Source organism: Lytechinus pictus, chromosome 1 (assembly GCF_037042905.1).
Source record: "Lytechinus pictus isolate F3 Inbred chromosome 1, Lp3.0, whole genome shotgun sequence".
NCBI lineage: Eukaryota > Metazoa > Echinodermata > Echinoidea > Temnopleuroida > Toxopneustidae > Lytechinus > Lytechinus pictus.
This window is the reverse complement of record NC_087245.1, coordinates 28931620-28944975: the sequence shown is the minus strand read 5'-3', so window position 1 is coordinate 28944975 and position 13356 is coordinate 28931620. Positions and strand designations below refer to the sequence as shown.

Here is a 13356-nt window from a genome sequence, read left to right as displayed (position 1 = left end):
CAACAAAATATAACAGAGTCTGACTGACTACCATGCTTTCATCTTTTGGGCTGATGAAAATTCCCTGATTTTTCCCTCACTTGAGGCATTTTCCCCCGATCTGAGGTATTCTTAAAATCAAATTCCCTGATTTTTCCCTGACTGGAAAAAAGTAAAATAGTTTTCCCTGATGGGCTTGGAACCCTGGTATAACATTCCATAAGTTACATCTACTATTACTGTATATGGGGAATTCATTAAATTTTGGTGCATATATTGTGCAATACCCTCTGATATTGCACAGACAAATCATGTTACCATTAAGCATTTTTAATGAACCGCAAAAATGCCCTTTGTAAATAAGTCATAAACACTGCTCAACTTACCACTTGTTATGGTGGAATATCTATAGGCATTTTCTTGACCTTTGACCCGAGTAGGTTGAGGTCATCCTCCATCATGACGATGACTATCTAGCTCCATGTTCCATGCTTCATTTTCAGCCACCCTTTAGGGTTAAGCTGTCATGGATAGCACTCTGCTTGCTGCAGAGAGAAACATAAATTCAAGATAAAATTTATTTCTTGTTAATAAATTTGAAAAATGGAAGTAATGTCTCGAAGTGATTGTAAAATTATGCTCAAAATGCACCTAAGATCGGATGGAATTTGCTCTGAGTTAGAATTATCCAAATTACAAACAAAAATTCTTCAGTTTGAGGGTCACATGTTTTTAAGCGGCTGTATGTATGGGACTACAGACACTGCTGACCCAACAGTTTCAGTTGCTATTTGATATACATGTAATGTGCAGACAAGAAATCATTTGCAGTGGAATTTTTCCAAAATAAAAAAAAAAAAAAAAAAATCTCACAATGATAATTGCAACTTTCCCGAAAATTTAATTAGCTTTAATGCTAAAATTGAAGGGAGAAAAAAGGTTACAAATTCAATAGTTAGACTGTTTTTTCAGATTTTAGTTAAAAAGTTAATTGCTGATAGACCTGAATGGTCAAATGCATGAATTGCAAGTTAAGCTAAATAGTATACTAAAAATAGACAATTTATCAATTTTGACTGTCAATATTTAATTGACATACACCCAATTTTATTTGACATTTCATTCTGACAAAATAGTATCAATATCTCGTAGTTTCAGACCAAAGTTGTGTACATATTATGGATAAAGGATAATTATAGTTCAGATGATAATATGCAAAAAATATCCTACATTGCAACTCGCAAGTGATGATTGCTAGGGAACATATAATCATGTTATTAACTATACATGTAGTATAGACCAATCCTAAGCAAGGTTCTTTATGTGGAATTTAAAAGCACAGAATATGTTGTCAAAGATATTTACACTGCTACCTTGGAATTGCTCAATGGACTTTCTAACAGGCTACACATGACAAGAGATATCACCGTGAATGCACAAAGGTGGTAGTCTGAAATCATGGTTTATGCAGATTTCATTCATTACATGTAGTTGATTTGATTAATTAAATAATTTATTGTCCATTCTTTGTCACATGTGTGACCAAAATTATGACAAATCTCGACTTTAATTAGTTATAAATCAAGACATTTTAGAGATTTAGTAATTCAAAGGCTATTATACAACATTAAAATGTTTAGTCAGCTATCATTTAGAAATATTTTTTGCTGTCTCCAATATGCAGGTTTAAGGTCAGAGGCCAATATAAGTGGGTCACAAGTGTGACCTCACACAGAAGCATTATTTTGAAAGTCTTATTTCATACAGGAATTTCAAAATGAAATTAAACTTTAAAAAATAATAATTAGTTGTAAATCTCTAAAATTTTTAGATTTTTAACTTATAATAATAATAATAATAATAATAATATAGGGTATTTATATTGCGCACATATCCACCTTGTTAGGTGCTCAAGGCGCTCCTATATTACCCGGCTAAGCTAGGCGTTCATAGCGCACACAGCTTTTTAAGGAATTACTTCCTACCGGTACCCATTTACCTCACCTGGGTTGAGTGCAGCACACTGTGGATCAGTTTCTTGCTGAAGGAAATTACGCCATGGCTGGGATTCGAACTTATGAAAATCTAGATTTGTCATAATTTCGGTCACACATGTGACCAAGAATGGCCCTAATGCACTCTTTCATCACAGGGCTGTAAATCCACATGCAGGGTTATAATCCCCGCATTAATTTCTATATCATGAGCCCACTGTATATTTGTGTATTAATCTATAAAATGGGCTAAAATCATATTCTATTTAAGACTATTCTCACCCTCAGACGGTGCTATACCTCCAGCTTTCCAGTTGAGTAAAATATGAGTTGCAAACAGACCCCCTAATTTGGCCAAACTGATACATAATGCCAATAAACTAAAGCACGAAAATTGATAAATTGATAAACTCAATTCCATAGTTTTTTTATTGGTCGATCAAAAAGGTAAGTTTTTTCATTTATACAAAAGGAAATTTAGTTCTTAAATTGGTAATTTATCTCAGTCTTTGGTAACACTGAATTTCTTTCATATTTTATTCAAGTTAATTTCCATCAGTCCACCAGTCTCTCCTGAAATATCAATGGCAAGCACCAGAAAAAACAAAATGTTATGACCGAGGCCTAGTTCTATACAAAATTTTGATTTATTCTATTCCCCACAAGAGTTCATATGAAACTCACCTTTCATTTGAAACCATGTTCAGTTGATTTTCACTGTTGACACTCTTGATCTGATCCCCTTCATTGAGATGTCCTGTCAAAAAAAAAAAATACAATAGAAGTCATAATAAAAGAATATGTAGCTACATGCATGCCTTCATTGCAGAAATAAGGCTAAGACATATTGAAGTATACAATTAAAAAAATTTATCCCAGATGAGATATATATGGATAGGTCCATATCTATAACCCCCCCCCCCAAAAGGCTCTGAAACCAAAACAAATGTAGTATTTTTTCCCGCAAAATCCTATGAAAATGTGGCTACTGCACAATACTACGCTAATACCATGGTAATGGAAGTTCCAGGAATGCCCAGGCAAACTATAAATTACCAAAACCAGGAAGGTCATCCATTCCAGCATACAGCGCCAATGGAAGATCACAATAAACCTTCAAGGCAATGTCAGCTTCAAAAATCACTGACGAAATCACTAAAATGCATTTGAAAACTGAACTTGACAAGAAAGATATAACCCGCAGCCATCGGATCACACCAAAATGAAATAAAATGATATACAGTTGAGGCCAGAAGTTTACATACACCCAGGAAATTCAAAGAAAATGACACTTGCCAAACATCATAAAATTTACTGTATCTTGTAAAATATTTGTGTGATCATGACAAATTTGATATCAAACCAATACATGTCTTGCCCCTTCATCACATTGTTTTGTCATCAGGAGCTGAAAAACATTTAGGTGTCATTTCTTTCCCCAAAATCTTCATAATTTAGACAAATCAAAATTAAAAACTTGACAAAAACATTTCATATTACACTTTTTTTGTTCAGTGGTGACATATCATGTTAGAAAATGTAATATAAATCACAGATTTGACATTTATATATTTCTATGAAAGGATGTTTGAAAATATAACAAACAATAGGCATATTGGGCACGAATATTACTTTTTTTTTTCAAAGAAAATTCCACCTGAAATATACTGTAATCCCAACGGCATCCCAATTATGTAAATTTCACTGAATTCCATGGGTGTATGTAAACTTTTGGCCTCAACTGTCCATTTGCACAAAGAACAACTTCATGTTAAATACCAATTTCTAGATCAATACTGATTCTATTGAATTGAAGCTGTATACCGCCATCCACTGACAAAAGGAAGCAACTCTGATTTGGTTTTTTCAAAATATATTTATTTCTTGACTTTGGATATTTTATGAATGCTCTACCTTATGCTCAAGGAATTGAAGTCACATAGCCTCCAATTTCTGATATATATGTAGACATATCAAAAACAAGTAACTGAATGTGCATTCAACTCTTATGTGAAATTAAGCAAAACTTTAAAATTTCATATCTTTATTTGACATCCCATTTTGATGATTTTTTTTCAGCATTGACCTTGTCTGACTTTTGTCCTTTTCTTCAAATCAAGTTTTTGTTGGGGTGGATTTGCACTTTAATTATGAAAAGTCGTTTCGTAGTCTCAATCTTGATCTTGATCATATCATGGCCCATTAAACATAAAGCTTAATTATTGATCATGGGATGTTTCGTATGAGTGATCATACACCATAATATATGTAATCAATCATAGATATTGCCTCAAGATCAATCGCTAAGCTTTACAATGTATGTTTAAGGGCCCAAGGGCCCATTGCAGAAAGAGTTGCAATCAAACGCAACTCAAAAAATCTTGCACAACTTGATTTTCAGGCAATGAAGCAGCCGTATTCGGCACTTGAGCTTGATATTTGTTACGTTTAAATGCAACTCTTTCTGCAAGAGGCCCCTGACCTTGATCTCTGATGGTCTATTAGGCCAGCCACACACTACTAGATCCAAATGTGCCATTTTTTTTTTATAAATCACATTTTGGATTAAATATGGAAGGTCAAAAAGTAAAATTATCTTAAAAGAGGGTTCACGATTGATTGAATTTGGAACTATAGGTTGTAATGTATTATAATTTTTTTTTCTAAAAAATTGGATCGCAAAAAGATTGTGTAGTGTGCACCTTGCATTATTGATCTTGAGCTGAAAACAATGATTTTTCATACCTTCTGGTCTTGAACCCTGTACTGGAAGTTACATTCTCTTGGTAGCCAACAGCAGAGGTAGAGCACCTTCCAGGTAATCCTTGTCATCTGTCGCAGCTTCTTGTTGATAGACGATAGCATCTGTCATCATCCGTCGCCTCGAGAACGATGTGACATTGCCATCCTTGCAATCTGGTAGCTGTGCGTTCATCAATAGAGCTCTGTAAAAATGGAAATAGAGGTAAAATAGGAAGTTGGCAGATTATTTCCCCTTTAATTCTTTCACTACAGTCCCTTACAAAAACAAGTGGAATGCATTTGGCGGTCTCGCCTGCATTATGTCATTCAATATACGTAGGACTGTAGATGCATAATTTTTCAAACTTAAAAAAAAAATGATGAGTCCCAAAGTTCATTGAACTCAAATGAGCTTCGACCATGACTTGCAAATACATTATTATTTCCTATCATTAGTGACATCCAATAACCATGTCACACAAAAGACATTGAAGAAAATATCATTTTTATCAAAGTGACCCGAGGGAAAACACAGCAGGTTGCCAATATAGGAAATTCGTCAGATTTTGGCACATCGTGCAATATGCTCTTATATTGCACAGATAGGTCCTGTGTAGAGGAGAGGCACCACCTCTGCACATTAAGAACCCGCTGCACTATTCGTATAAAAGGGGAAACCCCCGTGTAGTGGTCCACCTGCATCCCCCTCTTCAGTTATCGGGAGAGATCTGTGGGTCATAGTAAATTAGTTCGCTTTTCGCCTCCCAGGCACAGGTGCCGCCAAACAAATAACAATAATAATAACAAGTCACTCATAACGAAATAAGCAGTTTTAATACACTGCTAAAATGCCATATTTACAGTTGAAGCCAGAAGTTTACACACACCCAGGAAATTCGAAGAAACGTTGACACTTGCCAAACATCATAAAATTTACTGTATCTTATAAGATATTTATGTGCTATCATGACGAATTTAATATCAAACAAATGAGTATGTCATGCCCATTCATCACATTGCTTTGTCATCAGGAGCTGAAAAATATTAAGGTGTCATTTCCCCCCTAAAAAATTGACAAAAACATGTCATATTTGTGCTAGTTACTTCTCAACACAAACATTTCAGATTACACTTTTTTGTTCAGTGGTGATATATCATGATAGAAAATGTAATATAAATCATAGAGTTGACACTTATATATTTCTATGGAAACGATGTCTGAAAATATAATAACAACAGAATACATTTGGCACGAATATTACTTTTTTTTCTTCAAAGAAAATTTCACCTAAAATATACTTTAATCCCAACGGCATCCCAATCATGTGAAAGAGCTTTATATTCTCTTTCATTTGATACCAAAATCGTTGTGGTAGTATTTATATTTCTGACGATATAGTAAATTTTACGATGTTTGACAAGCAAACAAATTTCACTGAATTCCATGGGTGTTTGTAAACTTTTGGCCTCAACTGTAGATAATAATCATTACACTTACCACTGGATTTTATGGCATAATTCTGGTCATTTTCTTGACCTTTGACATGTGCTTGTAGATCCATCATCCAGCGTTGACACAACATATGCTCCGGCGACAATTGCTCCAAGCTTTATTTTGTCTATGATGTAGGGTTAGGATTAGAGTTACAATCAGGTTTTATGATAGGATTAGGGTAGCATATACATGGACTGTCAAATCCAGGGTTCCCAGCTTTTCAAGAAAATTATTCAAACCCATTCCCAGTTTCGCACGTTTTCTAAGTTGTTGCAGGAATAAGATGTAAAAAAAACACTAAAAAACCACCATAACCAGTCATTCAATGGATGTTGTTTTGATATGCAAAAAAATATAAAAGAGTCTGACTGACTACCATGCTTTCGACTTTTGGGCTGATAAAAATTTCCTGATTTTTCCCTCATTCAAGGCATTTTTCTGATTTGAGGTATTTTTTAAGTCAAATTCCGATTTATCCCTGACTGGAAAAAAAGTTAAATATTTTTCCCTGATGGGCTAGGAACCCTGGAAATCAAGGGTTGAAATTAGTCATTTGTGTGGAATTTATAGAGGAGCAATTGTCGCAGAAGCAAATGTTACAAAACTCCTCCAGCATGATGACTTCTACCAGATCTAGCTCCATATTGCATGCTTCCTGTTGGGTGACTTCTGCCAGATGAACCTTCGATTCCGGGGCTTTGCTCTCTTGGATAGCTGTCTGTGCTTCCTGCAGAAAGAAACATAAATATAAGAAAATAATTTACTTCTCAACAGTAATGAATATGTACAAGTGGAACGCCTCTGGCAGTCTCGCCTGCATTCCATGAACGTGATTCAATATAACAGCAGTGCTGATTTTGAAAACAACTGAGATTAATAATTATTCACAAAATCACCATTAATATGATAATAAAGTACTGACCATGAATAACCTTTGACCTTGATTATATAACCTAAGACTTGTGCAAGATGAGCAGTAATACTTGATTACCTTTACATGTACAGTATGTTCAAGTTTCATGCACTAGATCCACATACTTTCAAAGTTGTGACATTTAAAAAACTTAACCTTGATTAAGATTTCAATGACAACAATGCATCTGTCCCACTCTACTTTTCAGGAGAGACAAAAACCATGGTATCAAAATGGAAAAAGCCATAGTAAATTGGAACACAATTACATTGGTTTTACTTTTGTAACTCTATCATTGTGAGAAACCCATTTTGAAACCATGTTCAAATTTACCGGGGTAAAAACCATTATTTAACCCTACGGGGGGGGGGGGGCTGATTCCCCAGGGCAACTTTCGAGACCAAAATTGTTACCCCCGGGTACGCGGTTCTGAAATTACGCAACATTTTGTAAGTGCATGCAGACCCAAAATTGCTCCAAAACGTGAATTTGTGTACAAATCTAATTCAAATAGTGTTTTTAGCCAAAATTCATATTAAGTGTATCATTATTTTCCATTTTACTGATTAAAATCAATTAATTCCATCTTGTTTAAGGTCAAAATAAACTCCTTGACATTTTTCATTGAAAAAACAATAAAAAAACAAAAAGTAAAAAAAAACAAAGAAATGCATTAGAAATTTCGAAAAAAAAAGAAATACATAAGAAAATAAAGGTGATGTTGAAATCTTTTTAAAATTTGTTTGATCAGATCCCTATAAAGAGTACATGTATGTGTACCAAAAATTAGCATTTAGGGGCATTTTTTTAGTTCATTATAGCAAACATATATTGTTTTTTTTTTAATATGTACTTTCAATGCCAAGGTCATATTTATGAATATATTGAATCATTGTCGAATCCTAATCCCATATCATAACCGTAACCCTATCATCCGAAACCCATCAACTGAATCAAGTCATCAACTGTGATATATAGAGGACTGATTGGTGAATGGTGATACTTGACAAAATGTTCATTCCCTATTTCTCAATTACTTAGTAGTTGTCAATCCACTTATGGTTAAACTCTGCTTACCTCTCATCATTGACGAGTTCTTTGGAGGCAAGGACCAGATCTTCTGAGCACATGTTCCAGAGACTCTGCATGTACAGGAAGGATGTATGAGTTTTGCTTCATAAAGAACTGCTTTCATTTCTTTGGATGATCTCCCTCTGCGTGTGTTGTCTTGCATCTCTCTGGGGCCCCCAAGATTCTTTTGCTGAATGTCTTATATTCCTGCAAATACATGCATGAAACCAGGCAAAACTTGATACTATGTACATAACTGCACAACTGAAAACAAGATTCTTAGGGTAGAATTTAATCTCATAATGGGAAGCCAAACTTGAAAGAAAGGAATCAGGATTTTTTTTTCATTGAAAAGGTTGGAGACATAAGTGGGCAAGTTATTTACAATAGTCTTTTTTCACAGAGATCAATGTATACATTTCAAAAGATGAGAATTCCCAGTTGACTTATTCCATATACATGTAGGTTCAACATGCAATCAAAAACATTAAATAACCGTATATGCACCATCCTCTTCTTTATTTCCATTTTTTTCTGATTACTTTTTTATTTTGTGAGCAAGGTATTACAAGACATTCTTTTTCCATCATCATATACATGTTTGTCCTTGAGCACCATACATTCCCTTGTCCCTTTATAAGACAGAAAATTTACAGGCAGTTGTGTACCTAGAAATCTTCTTTTCAGCTCTATCCCTTGTTTCTTCATGTCAAGGTGTAGAACCATCATATTAAGATCCACCCTCAGGGCTACATTGCCCCTGGTACATGGGATCAGTCACCAGGCAGATGGCAAACTTGAATCTCAGTGTGTGTGGTTTTAGGCTGCTGAGTCTGCTTCAGCGATCCTACAGTTCTGTTTCAAAGAAAGAGTACAGGGAGGAATATAATGTTCATGGAGAAATGAAATAATTCCCTTTGTTACCTTGCTTCTCAGAGCAGTGCTGCAACTTCTGCCATGAATCTAGACTTTCCAAGCAAAACTTCATTTGGGGTACACCTCTGATACTTCTTAAAATCATCTGCAGAGTACTCACTGTTGACTATCTCAATGCTGCATCATTTTGGCACATGCATCAAACTGATTAGATTTTAGCCTATGTCCTGTCCAACAAAATATGAAGTTGTTTTTGTATACAAAAAATGTATCATCATTCACCATTTCTTTTGTACATGTATCTAAAGATTGGCAGAACATGTACTTGCTACAAATAGGATGAAATCATTTGAAAATTGTCAGAAGAAACTTTGTCTTGGCTTTTGGGCTTTCACATTGTAATCGTTGCTTGAAGGCCACTGCACACCTTAAAGTGATTGGTTAACATTGGTTTGACTTTTTAAAAATCTGAGCTAGAAGGTCACACTTGTCACCTGTGTCTGTGATATGTTACAAAAAGGAAGCCCAGAAAAAATTGCGTTCGAAAATAATTATTTAGTGCTTTACAAATTGAAATATAAAGTGACCGAAAACACCATCTTAATTTCATCCCATACACTTATGTGTACTATTTAGGCGTCTATAAGACGCCTATTTACAAAATCGGGGTTTGCCTTGTAGTTTTAGCTTTTCATTCTCAATAATGGTTGTTTTCGGGGTTTATTAGTTCTAATACATGCACTTGAACACATGTTTCATCTTGGTTTGAGAATTTTTTTAATCGGCTGCTCACAAAGTTAAACAATACCTTTAAGACCCGACTGGTCTACGACTGGTCTGCGACTGAGTGAAGGGAAATGTGACGTCACAGCTCTTGTAGCAGACCGGTCAGAGACAAATTACAAAGGAAAACCCTTATGGTACTTAAATCATAAGGAACTAGAATGAGGCAAGGGTTCTTACAATCTCTTCCTGGCGGCACAGAATGGGGTCAGTATTAAAAGATGAATGTATGCCGCTTTTTATAGGAGTTCATAAGAACCCTTGCATTTATTAGCTGCTAATGCTTTAGTTAAAAGCTGTTTACCAGGTGACACAAAATTCGCTCCTGCAACAATTCCTCTGGGCTTTATTTTGTCTAAGAGGTAGGGTAAGGGTTGCAATAAGGTGCTATGTTAGGTTTAGGATTAGGTTTAGGTTAGGGTATATTGTTAAATCCAGGGTTGAAGTTGTGAATTTAAAGTGGCATTTACATGTATAGCTCAGCAATTGTTACCGGAGCAAATGTCATGGAACCATTAATTACTAAGCCTAATTGATTGTACTTACTCACATATTAGAGCCTCTCGGAACATCCTGCACGACCCGTACAGCTCATTCCATCACAGGACCATGGAAGACCTGCATGTCTTTCTTGAGGCTGCTCTGTATGACGCCATTGTGACAGTCCATTCAGCACCTACATGTAGTACAGCACTGTTACATTCAAAGATCATAGAAGGCTCCTGGTAGTTGAAAGCTGGCATCAGCAGTCCATCCTGAATGTTTAAAAAAGGGAGATGTCATGTTGGAAGTCAGGCCGGATTAGAACTCAAGGGTGTGAGTAACTTCAAATTGCAATAACTGAAATTGCAATATACGCTACTATAATTTTGGACAAAGAACATAAAACAAGTGGAGCACCTCTGGCAGTCTTGCCTATATTTCGCGATTCAATATAGCAGCAGTGCTGAAATTGAAAAGAATAATTATTCATAAAAAACATTCATACAACATGATAACAAACATTATGTTCACTGACCCTACATGTATATGACATTTGACCTTGATCATGTGACCCAATGTCCACACTTCATCAACTAAATGAACTTTAAAATTATGTTCAAAAACTTAGATTTCAATGTGGTGCCTATATTCTCGCTCCGCTATGCTAATGCAGGTGAGAGAAAAACAAAAATACCTCAAATCAGCTACAGTATAAAGCTTACATTAACTCTCGCACCCCTGTAATATAAATATTTACAGTTGAGTCCACGATCAGTGGAATATTTTTCGAAACTCTTGGAATATTTCTGGTATTCCATTCTGAACCATCCAATATAATATAAATATACATGCTGTTTGAGGCTGCGACCCTCGCGTGCGATGTTGTGAAATCGGCCGTGAATAATACGTGTGAGGAATTAGATACTGGTCATAAATCACCAATTTTGAGGATGACTGGAGGATGGACACGGAGTGAAATAAGGGTGAAGAGTAAGAAATTAAGCTTTTATTTATTGTTGATGTCTTCTTTTCTTATATTTTTAACAATAAATGTGCATTTTTTCCCACCTTTGCCACTCAGAGTATCCGAATGAGTTCACTGTCTTGATGTTCGGGTAGGTGGAGCGTAGTGTAGCGGTAGTGAAGTGGAGTGGAGCCTGCACGAACATCACTTGAGGTAATTCTCTAGACCAAAAGCTTCAGTCTCTGTATTTGGTTGCAAAAGGATTACCTTGGCGGCAAATAAAAATGTGATAAGCAGATTCCTCATGAAAAATTACCCCTTTTCACCGTCTACTTTAAAAATTCACCGTCTACTTTTATTTTGATAAGGAATTTTGTTGTCAATCACACACAAAACAAATGGGCTTCTGACCTCAGTGAGACAAAATTTTGGGTGGAAAAAATCATACTTTTGTTGGTGTTGTTTCTTTTGTCCTTTTGCAAAGCAAGTCTCCAATGTGGGAGATTGTCTCCCCTATTGCAAGGCTCCACATTAACTTTTTTTGGTGGTGGCCCGTTCGGGCCACCAAAACCTTCAAATAATTTTTTTTGGTGGCCCGATATTAAAGTTTGGTGGCCCGAAAAATATAAAGAAAAACATTAAAAATGAATAAATGGGTATAAATGGTTTAACCACTGTAAAAAAAAAATGAAAGAAAATAATAAAACAGCAAAAAAAGTGTGAGAAAATTCCTTCCCTAAATTTGCCAAAATGTTGGAAAAATTCACATTTCATTAATGAAATGCCTTCCCAAAGTATTTACTTTCTCAAGAGTTGTTTAAGAAGTCATTTATAAACAAGAAAGAAAGTAACTGTCTGTTTATTTTTGGCTAGAAAAGACCGGAAAAGACACAGCTTCGAAAGAAACCAAGTAACAACATACATACAAATGCACATGTGGGACTGTAATGTACTCACCTATGTGTATTTATGTGTATTATTTTCATTTGGAAATCGGTCTTTTTGAGTCAAAAGAGAGGTCATGATTCCTCTTTTTAATGCTTGCAAATAATCAGGATACACCAGATATTAGCAAAAAGGTCTGTAGAAGGGCATTTAATTGGTGTAAAATGTGACTTTGACTTGGATTTTCACAGTTCTGTGGAAGATTTCTTAGCAGCAACATTTCGTATTGCAGCTCCCTGAGTCTGAATAGGCTGCTAACGCACAGCTGCTTCAAGCATGCAAAGCTCACGCCAGCCGGCCGGCGCGGCTGGCTGGATAAAAGCTACGTAATGCTATAGCGGTAGGCCATCTTTGTGTGTAGATCAACAAAAAGGGCGCATGACGAACTGGCTTGCAATTTGAACTGTAGAAAGTTGATAAATGCGTGCAAATTGCAAAATGGGGAGAAAAATTGCGCTCTTCTGAAAATTATTGGTTGCCCTATTCGGGCAACCAAAACTTAATATTTTTTCAATAATGGTTGCCCGAGGTGAATTTCTGGTGGCCCCGGGCCACCGCTAATGTCGAGCCTTGCCTATTGGAGAGAGTCTCCCATATTGGCCGTGTGCCTCTACTGTTAGTATACTAATAAACTAATAGTAACCTCGCAATACGTGTGAGTGGGCTCGAGCTGGCACACGCACTACTGTCCGTGAATGGGGATTATAGTAAAATGTCAGAAATTGTTTAATAAATCCCCAGAAACGACGGTTATTCCTGTCTAGTTCTCGAGAGACTTGACCGTACGCACCGCGCGGATTTCACAGTCTTCGACGGGGCGGTGCTCCCCGACTCCGCCCGGGACGAGCTCATTGAACTGAGACTGAGTCAGAGTCAGACAGACTCGACCCGGCCGGGTCCCGCGATTCGATCCCGGGCATAAACTACAACTATATTATAAACCTATCATGCCACTTATCATCACCTCATTAGTTCCATAATCCGATCATGCACTATTCAAGAGTATGAAATCTGCACTCACCTCTAAATTACTCCCGTATTTTACAAGCAAACTTACGAAAACTGTTCCTGTAATTTCTTGAATCTGGCGCTTACCTCATGCATGCTTCCG

General features: G+C 36.0%; 1 long non-coding RNA gene across 6 annotated transcripts in view; it reads right to left on the bottom strand.

Annotated features, from left to right (window-relative positions):
* The window catches only part of LOC129276402 (uncharacterized), a 25028-nt gene extending 11672 nt beyond the window's left edge, over positions 1 to 13356 (bottom strand). Inside the window, exons 1-9 of one of the 6 annotated variants that reach the window (XR_010293647.1) lie at positions 13267 to 13356; positions 10400 to 10608; positions 8863 to 9049; positions 8201 to 8401; positions 6735 to 6937; positions 6214 to 6404; positions 4719 to 4918; positions 2658 to 2730; positions 366 to 524 (exon numbers count right to left, since the gene is read on the bottom strand). This is a non-coding gene — a long non-coding RNA (uncharacterized LOC129276402). Of the gene's footprint in view, positions 1 to 365; positions 525 to 2657; positions 2731 to 4718; positions 4919 to 6213; positions 6938 to 8200; positions 8402 to 8862; positions 9050 to 9118; positions 9274 to 10399; positions 10609 to 11404; positions 11568 to 13266 lie in introns of those variants that run through there. The other 5 variants (XR_010293639.1, XR_010293643.1, XR_010293642.1 and 2 more) reach the window with 5 other exon arrangements.